The sequence below is a fragment of the Bos grunniens genome, chromosome X (genome assembly GCF_055505025.1).
Source record: "Bos grunniens cultivar Pamir isolate PY7600 chromosome X, Bosgru_T2T1.0, whole genome shotgun sequence".
In the NCBI taxonomy this organism is placed as follows: domain Eukaryota; kingdom Metazoa; phylum Chordata; class Mammalia; order Artiodactyla; family Bovidae; genus Bos; species Bos grunniens.
In genome coordinates this window covers 69234796-69248913 of record NC_141194.1, presented here as the reverse complement: position 1 = coordinate 69248913, position 14118 = coordinate 69234796, and the positions used below count along the sequence as shown (strand labels likewise).

Here is a 14118-nt window from a genome sequence, read left to right as displayed (position 1 = left end):
CTAAGCCAGGCTTCAACAGTATGTGAACCAAGAACCTCCAGGTGTACAGGCTGCATTTAGAAAAGGCAGAGGAAACAGATCAAATTTCCAGCATCGTGTGGATCATAGAAAAAGAAAGAGAATTACAGAAAAACATCTACTTCTGCTTCATTGACTATGCTAAAACCTTTGATTGTGTGGATCACAACAAACTGTGGGAAATTCTTCAAGTGATGGGAATACCAGAATACCTTACCTGCCTCCTGAGAAATCTATATGCATATCAAGAAGCAATAGTTAAAACCAGACAGGAATATTGGACTGGTTCAAAATTGGGACAGGAGTACATCAATGCTGTATATTGTCACCCTGCTTATTTAACTTATATGCAGAGTACATCATGAGAAATGCCGAGCTGGATGAAGCACAAGCTGGCATCAAGATTGCTGGGGAAAATATCAATAACCTCAGATATGCAGATGACACCACCCTTATGACAGAAAGCTAAGAGGAGCTAAAGAGCCTCTTAATGAAAGTGAAAGAAGAGAGTGAAAAAGCTGGCTTAAAACTCAACATTCAAAAAACAAGAATCACTCCCAGAATATTGGAAATAAAAGCAAAAATAAACAAATGGGACCTAATTAACCTTAAAAGCTTCTGCACATCAAAGGAAACTATTAGCAAGGTGAAAAGACAGCCTTCAGAATGGGAGAAAATAATAGCAAATGAAGCAACTGACAAACAACTAATCTCAAAAATATACAAGCAACTCCTACAGCTCAACTCCAGAAAAATAAATGACCCAATCAAAAAATGGGCCAAAGAACTAAATAGACATTTCTCCAAAGAAGACATACAGATGGCTAACAAACACATGAAAGGATGCTCAACATCACTCATTATCAGAGAAATGCAAATCAAAATCACTATGAGGTACCATTTCACACCAGTCAGAATGGCTGCGATCCAAAAGTCTACAAATAATAAATGCTGGAGAGGGTGAGGAGAAAAGGGAACCCTCTTACACTGTTGGTGGGAAGGCAAACTAGTACAGCCACTATGGAGAACAGTGTGGAGATTCCTTAAAAAACTGGAAATAGAACTGCCTTATGATCCAGCAATCCCACTCCTGGGCATACACACTGAGGAAACCAGAAGGGAAAGACACACGTGTACCCCAATGTTCATCGCAGCACTGTTTATAATAGCCAGGACATGGAAGCAACCTAGATGTCCATCAGCAGATGAATGGATAAGAAAGCCGTGGTACATATACACAATGGAGTATTACTCAGCCATTAAAAAGAATACATTTGAATCAGTTCTAATGAGGTGGATGAAACTGGAGCCTATTATACAGAGTGAAGTAAGCCAGAAGGAAAAACACCATTACAGTATACTAACCCATATATATGGAATTTAGAAAGATGGTAACAATAACCCTGTGTACGAGACAGCAAAAGAGACACTGATGTATAAAACAGTCTTATGGACTCTGTGGGAGAGGGAGAGGGTGGGAAGATTTGGGAGAATGGCATTGAAACATGTAAAATATCATGTATGAAACGAGATGCCAGTCCAGGTTCGATGCACGATACTGGGTGCTTGGGGCTAGAGCACTGGGACGACCCAGAGGGATGGTATGGGGAGGGAGGAGGGAGGAGGGTTCAGGATGGGGAACACATGTGTACCTGTGGCGGATTCATTTTGATATTTGGCAAAACTAATACAATTATGCAAAGTTTAAAAATAAAATAAAATTTAAAAAAATAAATTAAAAAAAAAAAAAAACACAAGGATCATGGCATCCAGTCCCACCACCTCATGACAAATAAATGGGGAAACAATGGAAATAGTGGTGGACTTTATTTTTGTGGGCTCCAAAATCACTGCAGATGGTGACTGCAGCCATGAAATTAAAAGACCCTTGCTCCTTGAAAGAAAAGTTATGACCAACCTAGACAGCATATTCAAAAGCAGAGACATTGTGGACAAAGGTCTGTCTAGTCAAACCTATGGTTTTTCCAGGAGTCATGTATGGATGTGAGAGTTTGACCATAGAGAATGCTGATGCTTTTGAACTGTGGTGTTGGAGAAGACTCTTGAGAGTCGCTTGGACTGCAAGGAGATCCAACCAGTCAATCCTAAAGGAAATCAGTTCTGAATATTCATTGGAAGGACTGATGTTGAAGCTGAAACTCCAGTACTTTGGCCACCTGATGCAAAGAACTAACTCATTGGAAAAGATCCTGATGCTTGAAAAGATTGAAGGTGGGAGGAGAAGGGGTCAACAGAGGATAAGATGGTTGGATTGCATCACCAACTCGATGGACATGAGTTTGAGCAAGCTCCAAGAGTTGGTGTTTGACTGGGAAGCCTGGCATGCGGCAGTCCATGGGGTCATAAAGAGTCAGACACGACTGAATGACTGAACTGAACTGAAGTCTTATTCTATTATTTATATGGAGAGGCATGGGACCTGGAATAGTTAAGACAGTATGTAAAAAGAAGAATAGAAATGGAGTAATTACTCTATTCAATGTTAAGAATTACTATAGAGGGTGGCTGGGACAAGATGGCAGATTAGAAGGACCTTGAGTTCGTCTCCTCTCAATATCGCACCCAAATCACAACTAACTGCTGAACAAACATCAATAGAAACAATTTCAACATACCAAAAAACATTTATTCTACATCCAATGATATAAAGAAGAAACCACAATGATATGGTAGAAGGGGCACACTCACAATATAATCAAATCTCATACTACCCACATGGGTGACCAACAAACTGCAGATTATCAAAGAAGTTCTTCAGATTTTAAGATCTTTTTCCTTCTACTAACCCTGGGGTTCTTCATTTCTTCCTTTTCTAGTTGCTTTAGGTGTAGAGTTAGATTATTTATCTGACTTTTTTCTTGTAAAACAAATAAATAAATTTTAAAAAAAGAAAAGAAAACAAACTTACGGTTACCAAAGGAGAAAAAAGAGGGAGGGATAAATAGGGAATTTAGGATTAACTGATACAGAACCTACTGAACCTACAGAACCAACAAGAACCTACTGTATAGCACAGGGAACTATACTCAATATTTTGTAATAAATCATAATGGAGAAGAATATGTGTGTGTGTGTGTACAATTGTATCACTCTGCTGTACACCAGAAACTAACACTAAATTGTAAATGCACTATATTTCAATAAAGTTGTTTTGAATTTTTTATTAAAAAAAAGAATTTCTTTAGAAATAATGACTATGGAATTGGCATAGAAATAGAAACATAAATTAATGGAACAGAATAAATAACCTAGAAATAGACTAATATAAATATTCCCAACTATATTTGACAAAGATACAAAAGCAATTCAGTGGAGGAAAGCCTCTTCAACAAATGGTGCTAGAACAATTGGATATCAATAGATTAAAAAATTAATCTCCACCAAAGTCTCACACTTTGTACAAAACTTAACTCTCAATGGATTACAGACTTAAATGTAAAACATACCTATGGCTGATTCGTGTTGCTGCTTGGCTGAAACCAATACAATACTATGAAGCAATTATCCTTCAATTAAAAATAAATAATTTTTTAAAAAACTGTAAAACTTTCAGAAAAATTAATAGGAAATTATCTTCAGAATCTTGGGAAAAGCAAAGAGTTTTGACATCAATAGCATGATCAATAAAGAGAAAAACTGACAAATTTGACCTCATTAAATTAAGAACTTTTGCTTTACAAAAAAGAAAAAAAAAACCTATTAAGAGGTTGAAAATGCAAGCTATAGATTCGGACAAAATTCTTTCAAAAGACATATCTGACAATGGAATAGTGTAAAGAATATATAAATGAGTCTCCAAGAGCAAAAAAATAAATTTTTTTAATAATTAGAAAATGAGCATGAAAATTAGAAAAGGCATGAACAGACACTTCACTGAAGAATATGTACAAATGGTAAATAAATACTTTTAAGATATTCAATTTATTAGTTCTTAGAGAAATACAGATTTAAATAATGAAATATCTCTATGCACTATTAGAATGGATTTTTTTAAGTGACACCAATCCTGTGAGGTTGTAGGAAACATCATTCATGCATTGGTTTTGGAAAGTAAAATTGTTCAGCCACTCTGGAAAGCAATTTGTCACTTTCTTACTAAGCTAAACATGCAACTGCCATTCAGTCAAACAATTGGACTCTTAGGCATTTTCACCAGAAGTAAAAAATTTTGTACACACAGAAGCCTGTCCAGAAGTGTTCATAGAAGTTTTGTTCATAAGAACAAATAACTGGACACAACCAAAATGTCCCCCAATAAGCATGCAGTTAAACAAACTGTGGCATATGCATACCATGGAATACTACACAGCAATAAAATATGATCAACCTATTGATACACACAAAAACTTAGGATGAAGTTCCAGAGAACTATGCTGAGTGCTAAAAAGCCAATCCTATAAAAGGGTGACATGAATCTTTGTTGTGATGGAAATGTTCTGTATTTGATTATATCAGTGTCAGCCTCCTGATTGTGATATTGTGCTATAGATTTTTTTTAAAGAAGCTACCATTGGGGGAAATGGGTCAAAAAGTGCACAACGTCTCTCTGTTATTTCTTAGAACTGCATGTGAATATCCAGTTATCATAGCATAATATTTTAATTTAAAAAATTTAGCACCAGGTTCCCCACCAACTTGTGTTGCATGACTGGCAAGTGAATAGGCTTTCTTTCCAGGACATCACCATCTGTGACAGGTCTGGGTGCCAGACCCTGTCTTGGTACACAGTGGGAACATGTTGAGTGACATAAGGGGTAAGAGGATAGGCTATCTGATGCCAATCTAAGCTCTGTAGCACTGACACGTCATTCCTCCCGAGTAGGATTCTGACTCAGAAGCATTTAACTATAATTCCACAAATAGTAGCTTTACCCCCATTGGCTCCTCAGCCAATTACATGCACCATTTTTTAAGTTGTTTTTTTTTTTTAATTTCTTTTATGAGTGTGTGTTTCTACCTCATCTTTTTTTACAAACCCTGTGTTGAGGGCTGACTTTGTTTAAATAACAACAAAGAAACTGCTTTGTAAATGATCTATAAGCAGATTGCCTGTGAAGAGAGAGAATATGTTTAATATTATAGAAATAAATTCATAATATAATGCTAAGTAAAAATCACAAGTTGATAAGCAATATATATAGTGTAAGGCTGCACTCGCCCTCTGTGATGGCCCATACTCTGTCTGTGGAGTGTGCTTCTCTCTGAATCTGAATAAATCCATTTCTTAGCTATCACTTTGTCTCTCACTGAATTCCTTCTGTGATGAGACATCTAGAACCTAACTTCATTAGGTCCTGAAATCAGGTAAAAAGGGTTTTAACTGGGTTTGAGTCCCAGCCATGTGGGTGCAAGTCCCAAGCAGAGTTTTGGCTGGGTTTGAGTCCCAAGCAAGCTTTTGGCTGGGTTTGAGTCCCAGCTAATTTGGAACCAGTCTGTTGTTCCATGTCTGGTTCTAGCTGTTGCTTCTTGACCTGCATACAGATTTCTCAGGAGGCAGGTAAGATGGTCTGGTATTCCCATCTCCTGAAGAATTTTCCACAGTTTATTGTGATCTACACAGTCAAAGGCTTTGGTGTAATCAATAAAGCAGGAGTAGGTGTTTTTCTGGAGAAGGCAATGGCAACCCACTCCAGTACTCTTGCCTGGAAAATCCCATGGACAGAGGAGCCTGGGAGGCTGCAGTCCATGGGGTCGCTGAGTTGGACATGACTGGCAACTTCACTTTCACTTTTCACTTTCATGCATTGGAGAAGGAAATGGCAACCCACTCCAGTGTTCTTGCCTGGAGACTCCCAGGGACGGCGGAGCCTGGTAGGCTGCCTTCTATGGGGTCGCACAGAGTCGGACATGACTGATGCAACTTAGCAGCAGCAACATGTATAGTGTAATCCCATTTTGATGACTATATTTATATATAGATAGATAGATAGATAGATAAATAAAAAGCAAAAAAGGCTATACATATAAATATTAAGAGCGGGTTACTTTAACATGATGGGATCATGTATGATTTTTAATTGATTTTATTTCTGCTTAGTGATATTTTACACTTTTATATAACTAAAATAAAATGAAATCATTTCAGAAAAAAGAACAACTTAAATTTATTTACACTGAAATGTTAGAGATTTCACAGATCTACTTTCCTTCAAGCAGTTGGAACTCCATCAGCATAAGAAGATATCTGGACCACACAAGAGATAAAAAAGAGAAAAGAGAGCTCCAGGAAGGTCTGAGTCCTAATTTATTCCCTAATTTATTTATTCCCTAATTTTTCTCAGGGCTGACCCAGCAAGACTGAGAAGTTTTGAGTTAATTTCATGTGTTTCACATGGTAGATAAGCCATGCCCCCAAGAAGACACATACACAGCGTGTAAGAGAGATTTCAAGATTTCTAGCTTCTTTTCTTCTTTGTTTAAAATGTTCATATGACTGGTTCTCTTAAGTATATACTAAGTACAACATGACTTTCTGACACTCTTAAAGTCTTAAAGGAGGCAACAGTTGTGCAACATGGGGTGCTTATTTATATATAATACTATCAGCACTTCCTCCTTAAAACAGGAAGGAAGAGAAGGACTGACAGTTGTAAACCCAAAATTAGTGAAATGAGGAGGCCTCTTTATCTCAGGAACAAAAGACAGACCATTACACTTACCATTTTGAGTGCTTCTGATAATTGCTTGTTTGTTCATTTGTTTAAATGATATTGGACTCAAGACAGCCTGGAGATGGAATAGTCATGAGATTCAAGAATATATCTTATTTAGAAATCAAGTGGACATTAGAACTATTTCAATGGAGTGAGGGTACCAATAATATTTTAATGCAAAAAAGAAAGTTCAGCATTACCTAACAAATGCATTTCACAAGCAACACTAAGTTAATAACAAAAAATAATCTCAGAATTTTATAATACATTCCAATTTTCAAAGTGCTTTAACAGACTTCATTTTATCAACAGTGAGAAACTGAAAAACGATAGCTCTGGCTCTATCTTAAGAGATGTGACAAAAGCTATTGGTTTGAGTGCCTGAACACCAGATAAACCTTTACTCTTCATCCTAAAAGTGTATTTTCCTGCTATACAGAAAGTGTTCAACCAACCAGTAACCTCACATATGTCCCTTTCCCACAACTTTGTCCACTAATTTTCTCTATGCGTGAGAAATAAATGCAACTCTAAAATGCCAAGGGCAATCTATAAACTGACAAGTAAAATCGAGGTCGATCCATAAAAGTATGTTCCAAATTAAAAATCATGAAATTAAACTAAGCACTTTGTTCCATAGTCATATATATTCCACTTTAAGGATTCAACTTAGCCCTGTGACACAGGAAAAAATCTTCTATTTTGTTATTTTTTTAGCCAAGGTCAAAACCTCAGCAAGCTAATCCAAGCACCAACTATCCAGTGGTGAGAGGCCTTTGGATAGAACAGGAAAGAACATAGTTAATAGGAGACAAATCAATGTCAAGTAAAGAACTTCTGATCATATGAAAGCAAAAGTAAAAAGAAAAGTCATCTAAAATGCAAATTGGAAAGTCTGTGAAAATGTTATTTTTTTAAAAAAACCAAGATTCTATTTTATATTCTGATTTGTGCCCCATATTGCCTGAGAATTCACTTATACAAACCACAAAACCAGCAAAGCTAAGATATGGGAAAGTTTTTAATGCTCCAAACCAGAAATCATTCTTTGAAACAGTGTTACATTCCTGGCTGGTAACTTTAAATAACTCTGAGTGAGTAAAACCATAATGTTAATAAAAATAAATCTATATGTATTAGAAGCATAATTTGTGCCAGACACTATGCACTTAAGTCCCATAATAACTGCATAAGGTAGTGTAATTATTGGCCCCATGTTACAGACCAGGAATCTAAGGATACAAGAGTTTGGATAACTTGCCTAAGATCACAATTAGTAAATGGTGGAACCAAAATTCATCCCAGATCTGTCCACCTCCAGAGTTTATATTATTAAACCCTAGTGCTACAACCTCTCAGAATGTAGTTTCTTCCACTACCTTCTACTCCCTCGGGGGCGGGGGGGAGGGGTACTGAAAGGAAAAATGAAAAAAGAAAGTAATTGAAAACGTGCTTTATTTGCTTCAAAATGTTTGTTCAAGTCTAGTCTTGCTTGTATTTTTTGAAAGGGAAGTTATCTTGGTAAGAGAGGCGAAGCTAGTTAAGAGCTAGGCCCCAAAATCAAATATTTAAGCCAATTTCCCTTCTTGGCTTAGACAGTTGTTTGGTCCCTGGTGAGATAAAGGAAACATGCCAAACATAGCTTCTGAGCACATCCCTGGGGGACTTCCCCCAATACTAGGAAATAACTAAGAGGTTGTTTATATAGCTATTTACAGTTCACAAGCACTTTCACATGTGTTAGCTCACTCTGATTCCCAGTAAAGTGACAGAGTGGTGGTTATTAACCCTTTACCATTATTAATTACAAATGGGAAAAACTGAAGCTCAGAAAATTCAAGTGACTTGCTCCCTCTCAGGTCACACCAAAAGTGATGAAGCCCCAATAAACCCAGGCCATGGAATTCCATTTTCAAGTTAAACTAATGTTTTCCCTTCAGGGGCTAAGGCAGTTTTACAAATAGTACTTTATTAACCCATACACACAGTAAAACACATACAAATACTCCTGAGAGATGAAGCGATTTAGCAGCAGCAGCAGCTCCAAATATAAAAATAAACCTTTGCCCTTTCATGGCTCTCCTTTTCTGTGAAATAAATGCTGTGAAATAAGCAGAGCTGATATTATCATCACTTTTCTAATAAGAACACTTAGACTCCCCATTTATAATGGGTGACCTCTCCTATAAAAGTCAGTTCTTGAGCGACTTCTTAATTTACAGAAATCTAATAGACGATATTCACTCAACTATACTTAAAGGTATTTCCGGCTAGGCTAGCAAGTTTGGAGTAGCAGGAGCTTTGAGGATCTGCGGACTTCTTGCTGCTGCTGCTGCTGCTGCTGCTGCTGCTAAGTCGCTTCAGTCGTGTCCGACTCTGTGCGACCCCATAGACAGCAGCCCACCAGGCTCCTCTGTCCCTGGGATTCTCCAGGCAAGAACACTGGAGTGGGTTGCCACTTCCTTCTCCAATGCATGAAAGTGAAAAGTGAAAGTGAAGTCGCTCAGTCGCGTCCAACTCTTAGCGACCCCATGGACTGCAGGCTACCAGACTCCTCCATCCATATGATTTTCCAGGCAAGAGTACTGGAGTGGGGTGCCATTGCCTTCTCCTTGTGGACTTCTTAGACACTCCTAAAATAATTCTTAGTACACTAGTCTCTACACTGATGCTGAAGTTGAAACTCAGGTATTTTGGTCATCTGATGTGAACAGCTGACTCATTAGAAAAGTCCCTGATGCTGGGAAAGATTGAGGGCAGAAGGAGAAGAGGGCATCAGAGAATGACATGGTTTGATGGCATCACCAAAGCAATGGACATGAAATTGAGCAAACTTCAGGAGATGATGAGAGACAGGGAGGCCTGGCTTGCTACAGTTCATGGGATCACAAAGAATCGGACACCACTGGGCAACTGAACAACAACAGCATTAGTCTCTAGATACAGCAACACTTTCACCAGGAATTTACAGTACAATGATTACTCAGAAAGTTTTCTTTCATTTTCTTAGAAAAAAACTAAACTTGACACACTTTTCAGTAGTTGCACAATCCCTTCAATTAACAGAAGGTCTAGTTCTCACTGAAAGTTTTTGTCTAATTCTCCCATTATTGATCTTCTTTAGAAGTAAAGTCTGAGGTAGGGGCAAATCCAACCAGCCCCAGTTCCTAGGTTTGCAGGCTATATACCAGGTTCCCTGATCACATGCACACAGCAGACTGTCTCTCACATCAGTTGCCAAATGACTCACCAATACAGCCCATTTTCCTACTCACACCCATCTACAGCTGGACTCAGGGGCACATACTAAGTAGGAAAAAATAAAGTTGGAGTTTATCATCATTACTACAACTTCCATTTGTATAACTTTTTTTTTTTCCTTTTCATAGCACCTTTCTATATATTCTCTTTTTTGGTCCTGTCAGGGAGAAAGGCAGGAACTCTACAAATCCATGCAAATGAACTTTCTCATCCATGCTAACCAGATGGCATCCTCCTCAAACTTGAAAGCCCATACATGAAATTACACACACTAGTGTGCCTCAACTATGCCCATAGACCCACACTGAGATATAAATAAATACAAAGGAAGTGGAAATAAATCTACTTACTCTTAATTAGGAATCCAGAAACTTGGCTTCTTTCCCAACTTTGGCACTTAATTATATGACCTTGTACTGATGATATGCTTTACTCCAAACTAAGTATTAATTTTAAAATCTATTCTAAATCTGTGCAGTTCAAAGCAGTAGCCACTGTCTATATGTTGGCTATCGAGCATCTGAAATGTGACTAGTGTAATTGAAGGACAGAATTTTCTATTTAATTTAATATAATTTAATGTATTTACATTTAAGTTTAAATAAGCACATAGTACTAGTGACTACGGCATTGGGCAGCACAGAATAATGTAGGGATTTGGGGCTTAAATAATCTGTACCAGCTCTCCTTAAGTGGTCTATACCATTCTGTCCTACAGGGCTTATTCAAACTTATTCAAATTTTTCATTTATTGTGTCATGGCCTCACCAGAAATGACAACTCAAAATTGATTTATATCATGAGGTAAGCCCTGGGGCAGAAATAGGGAGAGTGATGAGCGTCATATTTCCACAACTAGATTGATACTTTTCATTGTCTCTGATTTTCTTTAAGCTGGAACTAAAGCATGAATCATGGTATCCAAGGTTCTTTGAGTGAATGTATGTCTGTATAGAACTGGGCTGTAAGTATAGTAACACTCTTTATCTACCTTTTCAAAGTGTTGTGAGTATTAATTGTGGAACAGTTTCAGTTCTGAAAGAAAATAAGTGATGTTTCTTGATTTTTGTGGTAAAATAAACATCTTTAGAAAATCTCTTTCTCTTATGGCCTCAGTTACCTTATCTATAATATAAGAGAGTTGAACTAGATTTATTTAACAAACCAAACAAGGCAATCAGCTAACATCTAGGAACACAATGATTAACCAGATGTGTCATACCCTCAGGAACTCAATTTTTTAAAAAGTCTAAACAAAATGATTTTTCAAGGCCTTTTCAGCTCTATGAGTAAGCTATGAATCCTGCAGCACAAAGTTAATATATGAATGCTGTCTTACTGAAAATCTTTTAACCTTCTACCCAAGTTTTACTCCATTAAGACAGAGTCCCCATCCAACTACACATTATTCACCTTCTTCCTCACCATTCCCTTCTTGGTCCTCTCCACCTCAATAAAAAATTAAGAACTGAAAGAGTCTGGGGAAAATGAGAAAGAATAGAGAGATGACAGCAAAGAGATAACACTGTGATACTTCATCATTTCCTAAAATAATAGAAAATGTAAGGACAAGTAGGTAATGAAGACAGAATTGAAAAGAAAGGATAGAGAGATGAGGAAAGGAGATTAGGAATCTGCTGTCAGTTATAACAAACATGGCATAAATTGATATAGCTAAAGAAGGCAAAAACACAATTGGGGATGAGTGGAGCACTGCTTTTTTCCATCCCAGAGGCAGAGAAACAGCTAAGGACAGACAACTGGGGGAGTACACAGAGGCACCACAGGACATCCTGTCTCTGCCACAGTTATTGTGATGTCCTCTTGAAAGATTTTGCCTCTTTCTTTTTCCTTCCTTTCCTGAGTATGTACTACGCTTCCACCATAGTTGAAAATGGCTGTAACAGTCCAGATCAGAGGCAAAGTGGTAATTTATCCTCTGTCTCTCCTACAAACTTTCCCCTAGATCTCTGAGGATCCAAATTCAGTTGAAGAAATTCTATTTCTAATATCACTTCAGTTAGTAAAACTTTCCAGGAAAGGATTAGAGTATGATCTTGAATCCAAATGTTATCTCCTTCTTTAATTTGGTTGAATGACTTTTCCCCCCAACTAATAGCACAACCAAGAATACTATGAAAGGAGATGAATATTTAAGAAACCTTAAAGCTCTGACCCCAGGTTGGCTATGAGATAATTCTGTTACCTACAGATGCAAAGTTCAAGCCTTTGTTTCTGCAGCAGGTAGCATGCCAGAGGGCTGTTGCTAGTGTCCTGATTTACTGAGTACACAAATTCGTTATTAGTTATAGGGCTATGTTTTAAAAGTGTTAATATGAACATATTTATGCCATCCCAAGATGAAATATCTTAATATATAACTCAATATAATTGCAGTAACCAATTCACATTTGGGTATTATTATCCATTTGGTTTATAACATCAAGGTGCTGCCCCAAGTTCCAGTCAACACATAACAGACTGTTATATCCCTTTATCCAGAAACAGACAGAGCATCCCAAAGCTCCAATATCCCAGAGCCTAGCCACACACAAATTCCTAGCCAAAGACAAATTCTTTCTAAATTCCCATAACAGGCCCACAGACAGAAAACCCAGTCATTCCAGACCACTCTTAGTGTGAGAGAAAGAAAAAAAATCATTTTTAATTCAACGGAGGTAATGTATTGCTGTGGGGATTTTGAGAAACCAAATTCAACCTAAGACATTTATTTTTCAGGGCATAAGTCACCAGAAAGGAGAAGGAGTCTTAGAATACAGATAGAGCCATAATTGTCAGTGAGAGAGAGATGTAAAATTTATCTTGCCTAAGATCAGGTTTCACATGTTGACAGTTATATTAGCATATACTGGTATATATTTCTCCACCTACAAATAGTCTAACCACTCCCCCAAATCATAAAAATCAGAGAGAACTAAACTGGACAGAGTATACTCCTTCCTGCTTCCAATCTCAAAACATTTGTGTGATTTCCTGAGGATTCCGTTACTGGAGCTAGGGATAAAAGTTCATTTATACACACAACAACCTGTAAGTCCAGTTTCTGTTCTTCTCTCCTTCTGCCTTCCCCTTCCCCCACTTTGAACCAGGGTAGCCAAATTGAGGCGTGCTTTAAACAGCTTGAGGACTGATCTGAAAGAGGAAGAAGAATTTGTATACATTGGCTAGCATATTTCCCCTGCCCTCCTCTCCTCTTGAAAACAGCAACAACTCATCTTTTCAAAGAAGTTTGCCTAAAAGAGCAGGCATAGTGTGAATGGTGTTTACTTTCAGGACCTCCAGGGTATTCAAATTTACTGTACAGCTGACCAGCAATGATTAGCTTTCCAAGGGACTGATAGATTGGATTTACTGAAGACCTGGAGCTTACTTCTGAGAGTGAATGCAAAAGACCCTAAATTGTCAACCTTGAAGTTAACAGGTAAGCAGATTCAATGTTTTTTTCAGTGCTAGAACCAGGCATTCTGCTGATGGTAGATTTTAGCAAATTCCCAGGAGTTTGAGGATAAATAATTTGCCTTGTCTGCTTTAAATTGGGCTGCTGGTATGATTCTTTCTGCTTTATTTATTAGACAGAGATTAAATAATCTAATCGGTCAGTCAACAAGTATTGCTCAGTGCTTCTGTTAGGGGTTCAACATGGCAAAATACCGAGGGGACACTCCCCAAGCCTCCAGCACCTTTGCAATCAAGTGAAAAAAGTAAGGGATATTTTTAAATTCTTTATTAAGGGCTCAGTGGAGTTTCTCTGAACTGTAATAGCAGTTTCCTTTAACATACAAATAAAATATACAGTGATGGCTGAAGGTAAACCCACTAGTGAAGACTGATTTGGTATCTTCACAAGGTAGTTTCATATTCATTATCCTACTTGAATCTATCAATATTCTGCAATTTAAACAGGTAAGTGTTCTTATTTCTGTTTTGCAAAAAAAAATAAATTCAAAGGGGTTAAGAAATTTTCTGGAAACTTGCCACACAACTAGAATTGGCAAGTTCTGACTAGAAACTGAAAATAGAAAGCTCTCACAATTATAAATGAATATAAGGAAATTAGATGATTTAGTAGCTTGGACATATCTGACTTATACCAGGTTTAAACAGGCCTACTGCTTCATATATTTTAATCAAAATCTTTGGCCAG

At 37.4% G+C, this 14118-nt stretch overlaps 1 protein-coding gene across 2 annotated transcripts in view; it reads left to right on the top strand.

Moving 5' to 3' along the window:
- Positions 1–12885: 12885 nt before the first annotated feature.
- CYSLTR1 (cysteinyl leukotriene receptor 1) overlaps positions 12886–14118 on the top strand; it is a 59417-nt gene continuing 58184 nt past the window's right edge. The window contains exons 1-2 of one of the 2 annotated variants that reach the window (XM_086388523.1): positions 12886–13004; positions 13248–13395. The gene's annotated coding sequence lies outside the window, so the exon portion shown is untranslated. Of the gene's footprint in view, positions 13005–13114; positions 13396–14118 lie in introns of those variants that run through there. The other variant, XR_015159269.1, reaches the window with a different exon arrangement.